This window comes from Trichomycterus rosablanca, chromosome 4, assembly GCF_030014385.1.
Source record: "Trichomycterus rosablanca isolate fTriRos1 chromosome 4, fTriRos1.hap1, whole genome shotgun sequence".
In the NCBI taxonomy this organism is placed as follows: Eukaryota; Metazoa; Chordata; class Actinopteri; order Siluriformes; family Trichomycteridae; genus Trichomycterus; species Trichomycterus rosablanca.
The window spans coordinates 27772148-27792601 of record NC_085991.1 but is presented as its reverse complement, the minus strand read 5'-3'; the positions used below and the strand labels follow the sequence as shown (position 1 = coordinate 27792601).

Below are 20454 nucleotides of genomic sequence, written 5' to 3'. Positions count from 1 at the left end.
ATATAATTTTGTCATAAAGTAACCCCTGACCTTAACTCCAATAAACACCTTTGGGATCAATTGAAACAGTGATTGCAGGCCAGGGCATTTTGGCCAGTATCAGTGCCTGATCTACCAAATGCTCTTTTGACTGAGTGACCACAAATTCCCACAGACACACACCAAAAATCAAGGAAAGCCTTCCCAGAGGAGTGGTAGCTGTTATAGTCACAAAAGAGGGAAGATAACTTTATACTAATGGGGAAAGTTAGGGACAGTGGGCTAACAATTGAAAGGTTAAGAGTTTGAGCCACTGTTGGGCAAGGCCCTTACCCCTGTCTGCTCCAGGGGCGCCGTGCAATGGCTGACCCTGGGCTATAACCCCAGCTACCTAACAAGCTGGGATATGCAAAGAAAGAATTTCGTTGTACTACCTACAGTATGTATACACTGATCAGCCATAAAACCACCCCCTTGTTTCTACACTCACTGTCCATTTAATCAGCTCCACTTACCATTTAGAAGCACTTTGTAGTTCTACAATTACTGACTGTAGACCATCTGTTTCTCTGCATGCTTTGTTAGCCCCCTTTCATGCTAATCTTCAATGGTCAGGACCCACCCATGACCACCACAGAGCAGGTATTATTTAGGTGGCGGATTATTCTCAGCACTGCAGTGACACTGACATGGTGGTGGTGTGTTAGTGTGTGTTGTGCTGGTATGAGTGGATCAGACACAGCAGCGCTGATGGAGTTCATAAACACCTCACTGTCACTGCTGGACTGAGAATAGTCCACCAACCAAAAACATTCAGCCAACAGCACCCCATGGGCAGTGTCCTGTGACCACTGATGAAGGTCTAGAAGATGACTCAAACAGCAGCAATAGATGAGCGATCGTCTCTGACTTTACATCTACAAGGTGAACCAACTAGGTAGGAGTGTCTAATAGAGTGGACAGTGAGTGGACACGGTATTTAAAAACTCCTGCAGTGCTGCTGTGTCTGATCCACTCATACCAGCACAACACACACTAACACACCACCACCATGTCAGTGTCACTGCAGTGCTGAGAATCATCCACCACCTAAATAATACCTGCTCTGTGGTGGTCCTGACCATTGAAGAACAGGGTGAAAGCAGGCTAAAAAAGTATGTAGAGAAATAGATGGACTACAGTCAGTAATTGTAGAACTACAAAGTGTTTCTATATGGTAAGTGGAGCTGATAAAATGGACAGTGAGTGTAGAAACAAGGAGGTGGTTTTAATGTTATGGCTGATCAGTGTTTATGACAAATAAAGGCATTCTATTCAATTCTATTCTATTCTAATACCCATGGGTTTGGAATTTGATGTCCAACAAGCTCATGGTCATTTGGAAAGATTCTTAGCAAACATTTTGTATTCCAAAGTTACCCTTCAGCCTGATATTTAAAATCTGAATTTAATAAAAACTGCTCTGAAATAAGCTATAGCTTTAACGGTTAAACACCCTGAACCTCAGTTCTTCCACTAAAGCTTTTATGGAAATTACAAGAAACAAATGATGCTGAATCTGGTCATAGGTACAGATTATATTGGTTTAAACCGATTTAAAAGTTTTTGACAGGTATTAGAAATAATTGACTATTATTAGTCAGACTTCAGCAGAATAGAACATCTTACTCCTTTAAAGTGTGCAAATTTGGTTGCGGAGGTTTAAAATCTGAACCATACAGACACTATGGATCAGACTGTTCAAATAACCGACAAGCCTACCCAGGTTTTGTTTTTTTCATAAATTCCCTGGGTGGCCCTTGCTTCCTCAGAATCGTCCAGGCATCCTCTCGAGAGTTCTCTGAAAGTGCATGCAATATTAATAATATATAAGGGGATTAGCGAGACATACTAGGCAGTGATTGTAGCTGCCAGTTTTCATTTAGCAGAAGTTCAAAAGGAAGAAAAGCCAGAGCACAAATGAGCAGTAATCCCCCTTTAAATCCCAGTCAACCCATAAATGCCAGCTGAACGCAATTTACCGCTTGTGCTTCTTAACTTACTACTTGCACTACAACTTTTAATTCTGGACGAGTCTACTTAAACCCGACCCCCCACCCCTAAATCCTCCAGACCTAATCACTCCGAGGAGTGCCTGGCATGCCGTCTTACGTGCTTAGTCATTTTCCTTTTTACTATTATTATAAAAGGTGTTATAACAGAAATCACAATCCTTTATATCAAATATAATAAACAGAAAAAGAATGTAGCAGTTCTTAGTAAGGTAAGGTGGAATTTGTCGATAGTGTGGGTAGGGCAGCGACCGCTCAGCAGCCCTTGTTCCTTGGAAGTGCTTCACTTCATTCCACATAAGGCCAAAAGACAACACAGAAATCAAACAGAAGACTATCTCCAATGTTCAGAAAGTGCTGGCAACATTAAAGCAGAACAGCATTCTGGACTTTGTGCCACCCTACTGATACAGGAGGTTGTAAGGCTCCTTTTACATCACAAAATACAGTTACACAAAGGCACAAAACCTGTAGTGTTAGCTTCAAAACCCAGCAGAAAGGCCTTTAAGATTGATTTTACTTCTTTCTAAAGGATTTTGAGCCAGTTTGTGGGATATGCTGTTTGAAGCGGGGTTGGCAAGGCCTGTTAAGGTGAATAATTTGGATATAACTCAATATTAGGAGTGCTGGATGCTGCATGTTTCTATCTATAAAATTCCATACAATGTATGTATATGTACACTGATCAGGCATAATAACCACCTTCCTAATATTGTTTTGTGCCAAAACAGCCCTGTCCTATCGAGGCATGGACTCCACTAGACCCCTGAAGGTGTGCTGTGGTATCTGGCAGCAAGACGTTAGCAGCAGATCCTTTAACTCCTGTAAATGGATCGGACTTGTTTGTCCAGCACATCCCACAGATGCTCGATTGGATTGAGATCTGGGGAATCTGGAGGCCAAGTCAACACCTCAAACTTGTTGTTGTGCCCCTCAAACCATTCCTGAAGCATTTTTGCTTTGTGGCAGGGCGCATTATCCTGCTGAAAGAGGCCCCAGCCATCAGGGAATACCGTTTTTATGAAAGGGTGTACACGGTCTGCAACAATGCTTAGGTAGGTGGTACATGTCAAAGTAACATCCACATGGATGGCAGTACCCAAGGTTTCCCAGCAGGACATTGCCCAAAGCATCACACTGCCTCCGCCGGCTTGCCTTCTTCCCACAGTGCATCCTGGTGCCATGTGTTCCCCAGGTAAGCGACGCACACGCACCCGGCCATCCACGTGATGTAAAATGAAACGGGATTCATCAGACCAGGCCACCTTCTTCCATTGCTCCGTGGTCCAGTTCTGATGCTCATGTGCCCATTGTTGGCACTTTTGATGTTGGACAGGGGTCAGTATGGGCACCCTGACTGGTCTGCGGATATGCAGCCCCATACAGAACAAACTGTGATGCACTGTGTATTCTGACACCTTTTTATCAGACCCAGCATTAACTTCTTTAGCATTCTGAGCTACAGTAGCTCGTCTGTTGGATCGGACCACACGGGCCAGCCTTCACTCCCCATGTGCATCAATGAGCATTGGTCGCCCATGACCCGGTCACCGGTTTACCACTGTTCCCTCCTTGGACCACTTTTGATAGATACTGACCACTGCAAACCGGGAACACCCCACAAGAGCTGCAGTTTTGGAGATGCTCTGACCCAGTCGTCTAGCCATCACAGTTTGGCCCTTGTCAAACTCGCTCAAATCCTTACACTTGCCCATTTTTCCTGCTTCTAACACATCAACTTTGAGGATAAAATGTTCACTTGCTGCCTAATATATCCCACCCACTAACAGGTGATGTGATGAAGAGATAATCAGTGTTATTCACTTCACCTGTCAGTGGTCATAATGTTATACCTGGTCGGTGTATATATTAGTATTTGGTACTAATGAAAAGCATTAACTACTATTACTTGCTTAAATTGACCATGTCAATATCTTTTGTACAAAAGCTACAACTTCCTGAAGTCATATCCTTTTCAAAGCACATGCTTAACTTGCTTATTAGAATCTCTTCAGTAAAGTTATATACAGTTATCTATTTATCAGTCATCAGCAACTGCTCGCCTATCGTAAATTTGTTCATAGCAGATACCAAACGTTAAGCCTTCATAACCAAACAAAAACCTTCTAAAACCTTTATTAAATTATAAAGGGACCAAAAATTTTATGGTTTATTCAGGTGTTTTTTGGAAGCACATCTAAAAGGATTCAAACATTACACTGGATCTCTTCAGCATGGGATTGTGGGTGGGATGTAAGTAGCTTTAAGGCCTGGCCTTTAACAGACTGGTTTCAAACCCTGATCATGCTTTAGATCAACAAACTGAAAGAAAGAGAGAGAAACAAGAGACGGTTCAGCAAGCTTTGGCAGTTCTGAAGACCAGTGGGATGAAAGCTAAGTCAGCGCCAGGTGACGCCCACGTGCAGCACCACTGGTACCCCTGGCACACGAGCCTGGAGGAAGTGTAGGATTCAAGTGGAGAAAAAAGGGAAGGGAAATCGAAGAGGATGGACATAGTCCAGCTGAACACTATTGCTCTGAGGGTTGGTAATAGAGTCAACACTTAAGCTGAAATACAGTACGTAACCTGGTACAGAATTAACAGTTTACAATACCTGTGATGTCACACAATAACAAAGAAAAATATAGACTGCAATATATGCTATGTAGTAGGGAAAATCATGGCTATTACAATATCCAGATATCTATGTAGCATGCAGAGTTCACTATATAAGGAATATTTCAAAAAATCGGGAGAAATTTCAGTGTGTAAAGGCCAAGGGCGCAAGCTTAAGATGAACACCTGTGATCAAGAACTGCCCCTCAACAATAGCTGATATAACCACATGGACAAGGGATTACTTGCACTACAATACAGAGTTACATGCACAAATGCCACTTTAAACTTTACTGTGCAAAAAAGAAGCATTATGTTAACCATGTCCAGAAGTGGCATTGACTTCTCTGGGCTCGGAGGCATCTAGGATGGACCATCACACAGTGGAAACGTGTATTGTGGTCAGATTAATCAGCATTCCAGGTCTTTTTTGGAAAAAAAATTGGATGTCGTGTGCTCCAGATCAAAGATGAAAAGTACCATCCAGACTGTTATCAGCAATAAGTCCAAAAGCCAGGGTCAGTCATGGTATGGGGTCGTGTCAGTGCCCTCGGTAAAGGTCATGTACACTTCTGTGATGGCAGCATTAATGCAGAAAAGTACTTTGAGATCTTAGAGCAACATATGCTGCCTTCAAGACGTCATCTTTTGCAGGGACGTCCATGCATTTTTCAACAAGACAATGCAAAACCACATGCTGCACACATTACAAAGGCATGGCTTTGGAAGAAGAGGGTACAGGTACTGGACTGGCCTGCCTGCAGTCCTGACCTGTCCCCAATAGAGAATTTTGAAAGGAAAAATGCGACGACCCTGTACTGTTGCACATCTTAAGACGTGTTTGCAGGAAGAATGGGACAAAATAAAACCTAAAAACACTAAATCACTTGGTATCCTCGGTGCCAAAATGTCTTTTAAGTGTGGTGATAAGGAACAGCAACATTACGAAGTGGTAAATGCTTTACTGTCTCAACTTTTTTGGAATGTGTTGCAGGACTAAAATGCAGGAATGGATGTTTATTAATAAATGAAATGAAGTTGAGAAGACAAAACACGAAATATGTCAGGTTCATCCTGTCTGCAATCAAATAAAAGTCAAAGTAAATGTAAGGAACTCTGTTTTTGTTTTTTATTATTTGCTTTTTCCATGCTGTCCCAACTTTTTCTGATTTGGGGTTGTAATTACTTACATTTGCCATATTTACATATCACAGAAACAAAAAAAAAGGGCACCAGTTTGTATCACACACTTGTTTGAGGTGGAAGTTAAGTGTTCATGCTTTTTAATGACATTAGCCGGTACTTAGCTGTCCATTAAACAAATTGGTGGGTAGTAAACAGCCAGTAGTAAGAGTAAAAGTACAGCTTTAAATGCTTAATGTTATGAGGGGCGGGGCTCAAGCTTTATTGATTATGAAGTCCAGTGTAATGGTGTTCGTTTGCTGCATTAGGTTAACATTTAACAACAGATTTATATAAAAAGCTGCTTAATATGTAAAAAAAAAAAAAAAAAAAAGTAGTTATAATACACAATCTTGTTTTATTCTAGACTTGCAACATTTAGCATCTGGTGTGGATCACCAAAAGAGCTACTGCAGCTCAAATATCAGATCATTTTAATACTGGTAACAAGGTTCTTGTGCTCAAATGCTGTGTCTGGTCTTCTGTTTATGTGCCCAAATAATTAAACATCAGATTAATCTGTCCAATGCACATTGGTCCAGAAGTCCTGATCTTGTCTAGGTGTTCTCTGGCATACCTTAGTTTGATAGATGCATGTACCTGGACATCAGCTGTGAAAAGAGCAAGCTGTAGGGTCCATGATGACATTTTAGGATTACTGGAAAGTTCTTTCGCAGTCTGCTCTTGGGCTGAAATGCTAGGACGACCTAACCTAGCCATGCTGGCAGTTGTTTTAGATGTTCTCTTGTAAATTATTTTCCAGACAGTGGAATGTAGAAAACATTTGCATCCCTAAGTTAAACACATCCAAAATTCATAACCTTAGAAGATTTAAATATCCCAACAAAAGTCCAGCTGCTGTAACATAACTTACATGAAATTTTACTTGTTGTTGTATATTTTTGATAAATACCAAATATGTAATATGTAAGCATGCACAACCCCAAATTAGAAAAAAGTTGGGACAGCATGGAAGATGCAAATAATAAAAAAAACAGTTTCTTACATTTACTTTGACTTTTATTTGATTGCAGACAGGATGAACCTGAGATATTTCATGTTTTATCTGCCTAACTTCATTTCATTTATTAATAAACATCCATTCCTGCATTTCAGGCCTGCAACACATTCCAAAAAAAAGTTGGGACAGTAAAGAATTTACCACTTTGTAATGTTGCCATTCCTTTTCACAGCACTTAAAAGACATTTTGGCACCGATGATACTAAGTGATTTAGTGTTTCAGCTTTTATTTTGTCCCATTCTTTTTGCAAACACGTCTTAAGATGTGCAACAGTACAGGGTCGTCGTTGTCGCATTTTTCCTTTCAAAATTCTCTACTAGAGACAGGTCAGGACTGCAGGCAGGCCAGTCCAGTACCCGTACCCTCTTCTTTCACAGCCATGCCCTTGTAATGTGTGCAGCATGTGGTTTTGCGTGTGTGTGTGTGTGTGTGTTTGTGCCTTTAAGAGAAATGATCTGTTCACTGTATCGCTTAAAGTGATTCTCGAGTCGATTCATTTTCCGCGAAGCGTAAGTTTCTCTTCTCAGTTATCTCTCCGTGTTTACTGTTATTAATTAAATGTCGTGGTTTTAAATAAACACCAACTACTACAGAACATTTTGTGTGACTCTCTTACATTAAAAAGCTTCATTAAAAAGCTTAATTAAACTGCTATTACCACAGATCTGTAACCGAGTCAGACTCGTTCCGTCTAAGGAGCTAAAAGTTTTCTGATGATCCTAAAAGTTTAGCAGATGATCCTGAACTAACGAATTTGGTAATGAATAAACTTTTGCCTCTGATTGGCTCTGTAACGTTTTCTGTTCTCATTTACATCACAAGCAAGAACCACTTACGATTTACCAAAGTGAACCAGGAGTTTATATAACATGCTGATAGAATCGACTCAGATGTGACCGGGTTGAATTATCTTTTTAAAGTAAATATTTCAATCAGCAAAATTACATCGTATGTATGATGCACAACGTTCATTATGTTATTTTAGGTGGTGAAGAGCTTTCACGATGGTTTCTGTACGATGGTTGATGAATGGTGATGTGATGGTTGGTGCTTTGTAGCTCAAAGTCTGGATCAATCCACTGAGTTGTTAAGCTTAACGTGGTCTTCATATATCACACGATCGGATCGGCTACTTTTAGGAAATATCGGCTGATCGCCGATAGCATATTTTGATTAAAAATCGGCCGATACCGATTCATAGCCGATCGATCGTTCCATCTCTAGCCTTTACGCACTAAAATTCCTCCCAATTCCTTGAATGGTTTAATGATATTATGCACTGTAGAGGGAGAAATATCCAAACCCTTTCAATCTTTCTTTGAGGTACATTGTTTTTAAACATTTCAATCATTTTCTCACACATTTGTTGACAAACTGGAGATCCTCTGATCATCTTTGTTCATTAAAGACTCTGGATGCTGCTTTTGTACCAAACCATGATTACAATCACCTGTTGACATTACCTGTTTGGAATAACATCATTATTTAGTTTTTTCACTTCATTACTAGCCCTAAATTGCCCCCGTCCCAACTTTTTTGGAATGTGTTGGAGGCCTGAAATGCAGGAATGGATGTTTATTAACAAATGAAATGACAAAACATGAAATATCTTGGGTTCAAACTGTCTGCAATCAAATAAAAGTCAAAGTAAATGTAAGGAACACTGTGTTTTTATTTTATTTGCATTTTCCATACTGTCCCAACTTTTTCTGATTTGGGGTTGTATTAATATGATGTATTTAGGGCTTACTAGAATACTGAAATTCCACAAACGTAAGCTATTAGAACGGTATGTTTGAGGATGGGAACATAATTTACTCAGCAGCAGTTTCACTTTAAATCCCTTAACATTCACCCTCAAAGAGCACATGGCCATGCTAACAGGAAGTCAGGTATTACACAGCCATAAACAAGTGCCTCGTTCGACTTTAAGTGAAGTAAGTCATTATGGTAATTACTAACTCTGCATGCTGTGCCTGCCAGTGTATGTGATCTGATATTTACACCCTAAACACCTAGATTTACTACGGAGAAACAGCACTTCACTGGAACACTCAGTCCATATACGACACAGCTCTGTAAACAATACAGAAGCAGAAAGCATGTAAACAAGCAAACATAATTAAGCAGAGCAAGACAAATATCCACGCTGGGTCTTGTGTCAGTGCTCAGTGTGAAGCCAAATAATTAGTGTTCTTCTAAATCACATTCTTACACAGGGTGAAAAAAGATTTACTCATTGTATCTGCTCTCAACCCACTCTGATAGCCCAACTGTTCATAATAGTCTCGAGCACTCCAGATATCCCGCTACCTGTACTACAGTATACATTCTCTATCATTTATACCCTCCCCATTTATTTAAGAAACCATACAATGGCCTAATTTGATTTTTTTGCAATCAAAAAATGCAATTCAATTCCAAATGGCACTTACAGCACTTACACACAGAACTAGTGTTCATGGGAAAAGGGGAAGCAAATATATAGTTTAGCTTTACTATCTTGTGGAGATGGGGGGTAACTGCTAAGAACATAAATAAAAAAGCCAAATGTTTAAAGCACTGGTGTCTCTGCGACATCACACTGCAAAAACAATGGAGGAGTCAGACGGTTGCCAAGGAAACTGACCAACACAAAACACAGAAGCAAATAATAAAATAGTATGTGTAAATGTACAGTATATATATATATATATATATATATATATATATATATATACAGTACAGGCCAAAAGTTTGGACACACCTTCTCATTCCTGTGGTTTCTCTTAATTTTTTTTTAATTTTCTACATTGTAGATTAATACTAAAGACATCCAAACTATGAAGGAACACATATGAAATTATGTAGTAAACAAAAAAGTGTTAAACAAACCAGAATATGTTTTATATTTTAAATTCTTCAAAGTAGCATCTTTTGCTTTAATGACAGATTTGCACACTCTTTGAAATTTTCTCAACCAGCTTTATTAGGTTTCCACCTGGAATGGTTTTCAATGAATGTTTGTGCCTTGTCTAGAGTGAATTTTTGGAATTTGTTGCTTTTTTAATGTGTTTGAGACCATCAGTTGTGTTGTGCAGAGGTAGAGTTGGTAAAATATAAAACATATTCTGGTTTGTTTAACACTTTTTGGTTCACTACATAATTCTTCATAGTTTGGATGTCTTCAGTAGTAATCTACAATGTAGAAAATAAAAATAATCAAGAAAAAACATTGAAGAGAAGGTGTGTCCAAACTTTTGGCTGGTGTGTCCAAACTTTTGGCCTGTACTGTATATATATATATACACATTCTGAACCTTTGCTTCAAAAAATTTTCTCCTTTAAATTTTAGTTGAGTACCCCTGATCTAGAAGATGACCAACTCAAACAGCAGCAATAGATGAGCGATCGTCTCTGACTTTACATCTACACTGTGGACCAACTAGGTAGGAGTGTCTAATAGAGTGGACAGTGAGTGAACAAAAGCTAAAAAAGTATGTAAAGAAACAGATGGACTACAATCAGTAATTGTAGAACTACAAAGTGCTTCTATATGGTAAGTGGAGCTGATAAAATGGACAGTGAGTGTAGAAACAAGGAGGTGGTTTTAATGTTATGGCTGATCATTGCATATAACTACTGAAAAATGAATCCAGGCAAATTATGATAAGAACAGTTTTACTGGCCTTTATTATTTTATATATTTTGACAAATACAATTTTGAATACACAATATTTTCAAAAGAAGTTTAAAATATGGGGACATTATCTGATTGATTGCAGTATTACATTATGCAGCTACATTCAAATGTTGTACTGAATCTACAGTGTGCTATATAGGCATAGAGCATGTATAATAAATATAAAAGAACTTTCATTTACATGGCATTGCAAAATCCTTCAAAATACATACACCTCTGATTAAAATTTACCGAGTCAATGTGATCTGACCATATGTATGAAGAGACCTGATTGTTAGCTTGTTGGAAAGGTCCAACTCCATAACTGTAACAGCCTTTATTCTTCTTTTCCATGATAATTTGTGGTTGTAGGAATTTGGCACATTCAATTTGGCACATTGTAGGAATTTGGCACCCGAAAAGGCTGCAATTGTTGTTTCAATTCACGTCATTGGGGTTCATTGAGGTTACATTCTGCAAAACATGATTTACTGTACTTAAGTTGATTTGGTTTTTACAAATTTACACTAGTAAGAGTAAAGGAACATACAGCTAAACTTGCATCATCTTTACAGTTTCAAATCCGGCTACCGGATTACTTGATGTGTACGACTTACACTGTAGAATTCTGTTACACTGTAGTCTATACAGCACAATGTACAACTATCAGAAAAAGCCACAGAAAAGAAACAGAGCCAGGTTAACATGTCTGAATGAACAGGTAAGTAAAAGTATGTGAAAATTCTGTAAATAATTCTATCATTCTGAGTGAGACCCTCAAAACAAAACTATTCCTACACAATTCACATTTAGGTTCTTCAATTCATTCAGTCTTTCTCAGTACTACTTGTTGTACATCCGCCTTGCAATGGACCATGGGCTTATAATACACACAGTCATACTATGTAGAGAAATCTGGTGTTGAGCTAAAATCTAACACCAGTTTGAAATGCATGCATTTATCCCAACAGTTATGCCAAATTCTGCATCCTTGGCTTACTTGAATCCCATCTTAGGTTATGTTTAAAGTATAAACGAGGACGCTATTCAGTATCTATATATAGCCACTGGTAAACAAACTGCAGATTGCAGATGTAATTTTTTTCTCACAAAGTTCACGATACTTTGCACTAATACCGTTTGAAATAAATTTAAAATAAAAACTGGATTTTATCCATTGGCTTATTTAGTTAGTCCCATTTTGAAATGAACAGCCAGCTTCTGACTTTCTTCATTTAAAATGTACATTCTGAATGCTAAATTCAGAATGCTAGCTCTACTTTTGGTATTTACATTTGTTACTGTTTTGCATTACTGGTATGTTCACCACATTAAGCAGTTATTTTTTCAGTAAATACTAAAACCTTGTCAACTTGAAAGTCATTACTGTGTTTAATATTTTAATGAGTTACTGAAAGCTTAACTATTAACTAAAAACAGCAGGTAAGGTTAAAAAAAATTGCATCCTTATTTTTTACCACAGCTGCGTGAGTCACTGTAACCAGTGGTGAATGTAAATTTGCCATGTTGTTGCCATGGTTAATATTTAACTGGCTGTCTCCTACATCTACATACGCAGCCATGCACATCTATGCTAATGACTGCTGAATTAGTCAAATAGTCCTGACACCACACAGTTTTATTCTTGCCTATTAATATAATCTGAGCTGAATTCTGCCCAAGGAGACCAGAGAATCCTGAACATGGCATTTAGTAAACTCCAAGCATGCTTTCATATGCCTCTTACTCAACAGTGGTTGGTAAATCACTCCATACACGCTCCTCTAGCCTATTTGGACTCTTGGAAGTTTTAGGGTTGTCCCAAGCTTCTTCCATTTGCCAAGGCCCTAGGGAGATACTTACATGATTCCACTTTAGGGAAGGCCCAGTTCCATCCTGACTAAGCCCCTGTGCATTAAACCAGGTCCATAATGTCATGGTTTGAAGAGTTTGGTGTAAAGAAACTCCAGTCTGCACAGAGCTCTGACCTTAACAACAATAATAGCTTTGGGACAAATTAAACAGACAATTGTGAGCCTTACAAAAGTTCTGTTGACTGAATAGGCACTGATTCTTCCAGACACATTTCAAAATCTTGTGGAAAGCCTTTCCAGAGACTGTAATAGCAGCAAACAAGACAATAGTGTGTTTATCACTGCTACTCGATCAATAAACCAATTTCATTTTAAGCTCCTTGATTTAAAGGTAGTGTGGTTTTACCCCAGTAATGAACTGTAAACAGTTTTACCACAGGTGGCCAACACTATCAGAAAAATCTGATTACTGACTCATTTAGACCCTGAGGTTTAGTCATTACATAAAAGCATGTAATGCGCTGATTAAATGCATACCTGTGTATGATTTCTTGCAGTTCTCTTATTATTCTGTGCATGTAAACATACACAAACTGTATGAGCTGTTTTGGGATGTTGCGAGTGCTGCTTGTCTGTACATGTGTAATGAGCCCAAAGACATTCCTGGCTTTTCTTGTTGCCAGCATTTTCACAGTACTATGACACAGCATTACGAGACATATGAAAAGAGAGAGTGCTAATCTGATTTACACTGGAACCAGCATAAACAATGAATGAGCAAGAAAGAGGAAAAATTGAATAGAAGTGAAAATGGAAATACGAAACTGCAAGCTGGATGAATGATTCAAATACCATGTGTAATGAAGCATATTAGCCAAATGAACAAATGTATCATTGAAAGCTGGAGCTGTAAAACTATTTTGCATTGAACAGTGATGACAGGGTGCAACACCTGCACGTTCTTTAAATATGGGTTTTACTGAGGGTAAATTCTGATACTGATACTACTACTACTAACAATAATAATAACAATAATACAACTAATAATAAAGTATGGAACTTAATACCAGAACATTTTAATTATTATTATTATTATTAGTCAGCTAGCGTGGTTCCATCAGCCAGACCAGATATCCAGTAAAAACAGCAATGAGCTATCAGTTATTTATTTTCCACCAACAAAGTGCTGGTGCCAAGGCCAGAGCTGGTGCTGGTTCTTGCAAACTAGCAAACCTTTTAAAAATGATCCCCATTCCCACTGGTTTAAGAGCCTAAAAGTTATTATTTGGGTGTGAGCAGTGATTGCTCAGTGGTTAGGGTACTGGTCTACCGATCAGTTTAAGCCCCACCACCGAAAAGTCACCACTGTTGAGCTCCTGAGCAAGGTCCTTAACCCTTAATTGCTCAAATTCTATATGTAGGTCATAACTGTAAGTCACTTTGGATAAAAGCGTACACTGAAAGCCTCAAATGTAAATGTGTGAGCGTTTCATCATCCGAAAACAGAGGTCAAAAAACACTTAAACGCACTTTTCTTTTGCAAAATTTGCTTCTTTTTCTGAAGGCATATCTAACTGTCCAGAATCCACTTTTTTAGCATATGTGCGGGACACATAAAGACCATATTGCAAGTAATGCATTTGTTTCTTTCATGGACACTTGATGATTCATTACTGCTGTTTTTGCTGCAGATCTTTTGCTTTTAGCTGTAAATGACAAAGATGACCGCCCTCAAGACACCGTCTTCAACTAATGGTTAACACATGTCACTAGTGTAAACAGTCACATTTTAGCTTTAAATAATTTGCCATTTGTAAATGAATTCTGCTCTTAAGGGCTTTATAAGCAAATAATTGTGTTCTAGGAATGAAACCAAACAAAAAATATATACTACTTTTTGAGTACACCTGTCTGATGCAGTTGTTAGCAAAGACACTACCTGCAAATAGCACATAGTACACAAATCACTCTATTTAATACAGTCTCCTGACTGGCTGCAAACCATGTTGCAACAACTTTACAGATTTTTAATCAGGTTGGGTGATATTGTATATGAGTACACGGTACACATATAAAGTCAAGTCAATTTTATTTGTATAGCGCTTTTTACAATGGACACTGTCTCAAAGCAACAGACCAAAAACCCCTGTTAAGCAAGCCAAGGGCATATTCGCCTTTATGAATTAACCGCGCCTTTAGAGCTCAACACAGCAAAGGGGCTATGCTATTGACAGACAGATCTGACCTCAAAATAAACAAGAACTTTAGCACCGAGTACAGGCTGATACACTCAGTCACTCATTTTCTTAACCACTTATCCAAACAGGGCCACGGGGGACGGAGTGCTGCAGCCTATCCCAGCTTTTCAATGGGCGCAAGGCACACAATAACACTGGATGGGGCGCCAGTCCATCGCAGGGCAGACACACATACACACACCCATTCACTTACAGGGCAATTCAGTGTCCCCAATTAACCTGACTGCATTGTTTTTGGACTGTGGGAGGAAACCGGAGCTCCCGGAGGAAACCCATGCAGACATGGGGAGAACATGCAAACTCCGCACAGAAAGGACCCGGACCACCCCGTCTGGGGATCGAACCCAGGACCTTCTTGCTGTGAGGCGACAGTGCTACCCACCGAGCCACCCCAGGCTGATACAGAGTACATGTAAATTCATTTATCCAATTTAATATTTTGTACTATTTATGCTGGAATTTCCTTTAAGATAAAATAACTACAGCTGCATGTTTATGCTCATCATGTTCATTGTACACTATGTTTTATACTTTGAAGCAGCATTTAAAAAATTCTAGCTAAAAACACTAGGCCACTGAGTCAGTGGGGATATTAAAATGACTATCAAAACACAGGTACTGTTCCCCTTTCCAAAGATCTTGAACAAGAACGAATAAATCTGCTGCCAAACCGGAGTCAGGCTTTTTCTGTCAATCAGCACGAGATAAGAAGGAAGTCTGAGACGACAGACAGTAAAAAAGAAAAAGAAGAACGCTTGTATGTAGCAGGAGGGGGGGCATCTCTCCTCTGCTACGCCTCCTGTGGTATGTGTGAAATGTAATGACTCGGCAGACAGCTCGAGGATGAGCATGCTCTATTTTAGCTTGCCATGTTTAGCACCCGTTGCGGGGCCCACAGAGCACCTGACCCACATTAAACAAGGTCTGAAGCGGCGTGCGGCTATGCTAGCTAAAGTAATTACACCTCATTCTTTCTCAGCAGCCTCCCGGAGGAACAGAAAAGCAGAGATGTTAGGCATTATGAAAGTGATCATGACTGGTCTGTGCTTTGCGGGACAATGTGAGAGAGCGACTGCAAGCTCTGATCTGTGTCTGATGGGTCGTTTCTGTCTCACTTCTGTCTAAGAATACAGACAGCGGTTTCAAGTATTACTGACTGATTCTGTATAGTAGAGACAAAACACATTTCGATGTGTAATGTTTTCTTTTAATATATCAACTACACCAAATGTACTATATTGTAAATAAAAATGAGGTTCAGCAATCAATATATACCATCAAAACTATAATGTATGCTAGTAAGTGCCAAGTCAATTATGACTTCTGTTAACCAGATAAATAATGTTTCTCCATTACATTTGTAATAGCTTCTTAATAACTTAACATTCAAAGCTGACCTCTTCCTCTTATCCTACAACTGTTCCTGAGCATTATTTTTCAATGAATTGGTTCGTTTTATAACGTGTCCCCATAGAACCCCCGTCTGACCAGATGATTTATAGATGGTGGACTATTCTCAGAACAGCAATGGCACCAGCTTGGTAATGACATTGTATTGTGTGCTGTTCTGGGAATGACTATCAGGTGCAGCAGTGCTGCATTTAAATAATGTACAAGTTCATAAGCCTCTTTATTAGGAACACATAAGGTGTGTTTAAGTTCTAGTCTTATACTTTATACTTACAATGAGTGCTAATTCCTTTCAATCTTCCTCTAGTCTCTAGTTTCTCTGACACTGTTTGCTTTAGATGTTTGGTTGAAACACTATATTCCTCCCAGCACTGACATTGTGGTGTTTACAATAGACACTGTCTCAAAGCAACTTTTTAGCATCCAGGACCAACAGACCAAAAAACCCCATTGAGCAAGCCAATGGTGGACAGAGGAACGTTAAAAACTCCCTTAAGATTACAGGAGGAAACCTTGAGAGGAACAGACTCAGCAAGGACCCATTCAAACAACACTTCTGCACCTGCTACACTGATACACAGGTACAACACACACTACTACGTCATTACCAGGTTAGAGTCATTGTAGTATTAACATTTACATTTTCTGCATTTAGCAGACGCTTTTATCCAAAGAGACTTACAGTATTGTGACAGTATACAGTCTGAGAAATTGAGGGTTAAGGGTCTTGCTCAAGGGCCCAACAGTGGCAACCTGGCAGTGGTGGGGCTTGAACCAGTGACCTTTTGGTTACTAGTCCAGTACCTTAACCGCTAGGCTACAACTGCCGATAATAAGAACTGTCTGGTCAAAAACATCTGGTCAGTGGGAGTCCTATGTGGGTCTTTTTTAACTAATAAAGGTGTTGAAGGGCACTGTTTGAATGCAAAATTAGCTTCTTTTTTGAGGGCATATCTGTCCAGAATGAACTGTTTTCTCATCTGTGCCTGGTACACAAGGATTGTCATGGACAAAGATTACATGCAAGGCGAAAGGCAAGTGCTTTGTTTGCATAATAACTGTACACAATCATAACATGTTGAACTTATATACATGATTACATAGTTCAGGTCTGGATGACAATTAGAAACTGAAATTGTTTTTAGCAGACATCCAGACAGTTTATTCATTTGTTCTTTTTGGGTTTCACCCAGATGATGGATAGTGTTGACACAGACTGATGGCGCAGACTCCCTCCAGAACAATTGCTGAAAATTTATGGAGACTTCTTTGCAGCTAATACAGAGGCATTGATTGGACAAACTGGCTAAAAATCCAGTGAATAAAACATTATTATTAAAATATTTCTTGCAATAATCTGAATTTTTGGATGCTCATGTAAAATAAAGAGCTGATGTTCAGCAATTCTCTGATTTTGAATAATCCCATTACAAAGTCATTGAGTTATTTAGAGCATGTAACTCACTGATTATGTTAAAAAACAGTTCAATTCCGATGTTTTATTATCAACAATGGAATTTAAACTGCACTTCACTGAATTATCATTTGCACTAGGCTTTGTCTAACAACGTTTTAACACAGTATTTAGAACACTACATTTATTACATACAAAAAAGGTTGGGACATTTTGTAAAGTGCAATAAAAACAAGAATCTGTAATTTGTCGGTTTCTAGAACCTAACAAAAGGACAAAAAAATAACTTTTAATGTTTTGGCTGACCAAATTGATTGTACTTTATGAAAGTAAACAAATGTTACATTTGAGTCACAGAATACACTTAAAAAAAGTTGCGACTGGGCAAAATAAGAGTAAAACTATAGCTCATTTAAGATACACTGTTTTAAAACAAAATAAGTGAGTGAATTGATTGGGTACAAAAAGTGGCTTTAAAAAGACAGAGAAAATAAAAAAAATGCAAGTACAAATTTGTCAGAATTGTCAATCAATGCAAAATTACAATTAATTTACCATCTACTGCACATAACATTGTGAAAAGATTCAGAGAATCCAGAGAATCCCAGTCTGTTTCAGGCAAGGCCAAAAAACACTGTTGAGTTTGATCTTCCAGCACTCACAAGGCTACTGTGATAAATGTATGCAAGTACTTCAGAAAACCATTGTCACTTCATACAGTCTCACACTGCATCAAGAAACACAATCAGAAACTATTATGCAAAGAAAAAGCCATACATTAACTGTATGCAGAAACATTCTCTGAGCCAGAGCTAATTTCTGATGGACCAAACAACAGTGGAAATGTATGTTGTCCAGTTCCAGTTTATTTTCTGGAAACATGGACATGGACAGTTTTCTGTGTCAAAGACAAAAAGGAGCATCCTGACTCATCAACAAAAGCCAATGTATGTCAAGGTATGTGGGTGCATCAGTGCCCACAGCATGGTGAAGGTACTATTGACATGGGAGACATATGCTGCTATCAAGAAGATCATCTTTTGTCTGTGATGTCCATGTGTTTTTCAGCAAGAAAATGCCATTGCTCCTTCTACATCCACAACAGTGTGACCTCATAGACACAGAATGCATGTGCTTGATTGGCCTGCCTACAGTCCAAATCTAAAAGTATTTAATTAGCAACTTGACTGCTACGGGGACTCACAAACAATAAGCTGTTCATGATAAGAAATACAAAACATGATGGATTAAAAAATAAGATACATTAAGAAAATAAGTGTTATCAGCATAAAATGCTACTCGATCACTAAACCCATTAATGTCATTACTTACTCATTACTTTGAAATTAGTGATGGTACCAGCTTTATGCAGAAAATATAATTAAACATCAGCTTTAATAGATAGACATGCAACTGAAAGCTGACTTAGTGAATTATGTAGAGCTGAAAGCTGACTTAGTGAACTATGTAGAGCAGGAGTTTTACTTTATCTGAAGAGCAAGTATTAGAAAGCTAAACATTTATTTATGCAAATACAAATATTTTAATTATAACTACGTTATTTAAAATGTAGAGACAGTACTACCTAGGGATGTAACGATACACTCTACCCATGATGCGATACAATTCACGATACTGGGTTCACGATAAGTTTTTTCCCCGATTTTTTTTTTAAACAAAATGAAATTGAAGACAAATTATGACAAAGTTTCCTTTTATTATTTCTCTTTTAAAAAAACAAGATAAAATACTGTTTTTGTAAAATTTAAAACAAATCCAACATTACATAAATAAATTAATGATACAAATAAAGAAAGTATCCTCACGTTAATAAATTTGGCTGGAAAATTCCCTACTTGGCAACTTTGTGAAGTGCCGTCAACCAGGCGAGGTGAATAGCGCCCAGTGCCCTCTGCTGTTTTTTAAAATATATATTTTCTTTTATGAATTTTCTCCCCTTTTTCTCCCTTTTTAGCGCGTCCAATTGCCCGATTACCTGGGCGCTTCCTCTCCACCAATGCCGATCCCTGCTCTGATTGAGAACGAAGCTAACCCATGCCCCCTCCGACATGTGGGCAGCATGCTGTATGCGTCTTATCACCTACTGTACACTTTGACAGTGTTTTCTTTATATTTTGTAAAATTCAATATTAAAAAGGCCTCAAAGAATGTGCAGAAAAATTGTAGTGTTGAGAAAATTAAAAAATCTATTACATTTGTTGTTCTATAATTACTTCTGCCAGTAGCTATCACTGTGTATCAGACAGAGGGGGCAGTGAGAGAGAGAAGAAGGAAATCACTGAGTAAAGTATTCTTTCTTTCATGCAATTACAAAATACAACACTATTGAAACAAAGAAGGAAATAATAGAGAAATATGAGAGTTATTGTTGTTTTTGGTAGATGCATTTTATAAAAAAACAAAGAAGGAAATGTATTATGGTGTATGGTACAGCACACGTACTGTACTGAAATGTGATGTGTGTTGTTTTATGTACAGTACTACTGTGTATTGTTGTTTATTATTGTTTATTACAGTAATGTCTGTTTTATAATTTAAGATTTAAGGGAAAATACACTTGTATTTATAACAAAAAAGACCATTTAAGACATTAGAAAGGTTAGGTAAGGGGGTGGTTTGGGAGGTCTGGCAGAGATTAATTATATTTACATTATTTCTTATGGGAAAAACAGGTTTAACTAACGAACATTTTGACTTAAGAACAGTCTTTTGGAACCAATTACATTTGTAAGTCAAGGGTCTACTGTACTTTGGTTTGTTTACATTACAGCATACCTGCATAGTGGTTAGGGTAGGCTTTCTGAAAAGTTGTCTTGTAGCTCCATGGATGTGTAGAAATTAACGATGACTTGAGAAACAGAGGGCAAACTCACGTTCAGTAAAACAGTAACATGAAAGTATTTGTAACACAGGCAGAATTGATAATGGAGCAGATATGGCAATACAAATCAAATGTTGTATTGTCACAGATCTAATATAAATGAACTCAGTGGTAGCATTAATTTTGACTAGGACAAACTTTCCT

The 20454-nt window shown here is 38.2% G+C and overlaps 1 protein-coding gene across 4 annotated transcripts in view; it reads right to left on the bottom strand.

The window, feature by feature from the left end:
* LOC134312289 (protein phosphatase 3 catalytic subunit alpha) overlaps positions 1-20454 on the bottom strand; it is a 163248-nt gene that overhangs the window by 102974 nt on the left and 39820 nt on the right. The gene's annotated exons all lie outside the window — the stretch shown is intronic.